Genomic DNA, 289 nt, shown 5'->3' on the forward strand with positions numbered 1-289 from the left:
CAAACCTCGTCTGTGACCTACACCACAGCTCATGGCAATGTTGGATTCTTTAACCCAATGAGCGAGGCCGGGATCGAACCTGCATTCTCATGGATCCTAGTTAGGTTCGTTAACCACTGAGCCACGAAGGGAACTCTCAGAAGTATTTCTAAATAAATGTCCAAGTGGGTTAGTTTTTGTATGCTTGATTCCAACATAATACATACTACCTGGAAGCCAGGGGAAAGAAGAGATTCTTTGTTTCATTTTATACTCAATCTAGTAACCAAACAAAGAAAATAAACTACAA

The sequence above is a fragment of the Sus scrofa genome, chromosome 8, assembly GCF_054392235.1.
Source record: "Sus scrofa isolate SSC_HxYL_T2T_F1_AM1 chromosome 8, Sscrofa_HxYL_maternal_Yorkshire_Landrace_v2.0, whole genome shotgun sequence".
NCBI classification, from domain to species: Eukaryota; Metazoa; Chordata; class Mammalia; order Artiodactyla; family Suidae; genus Sus; species Sus scrofa.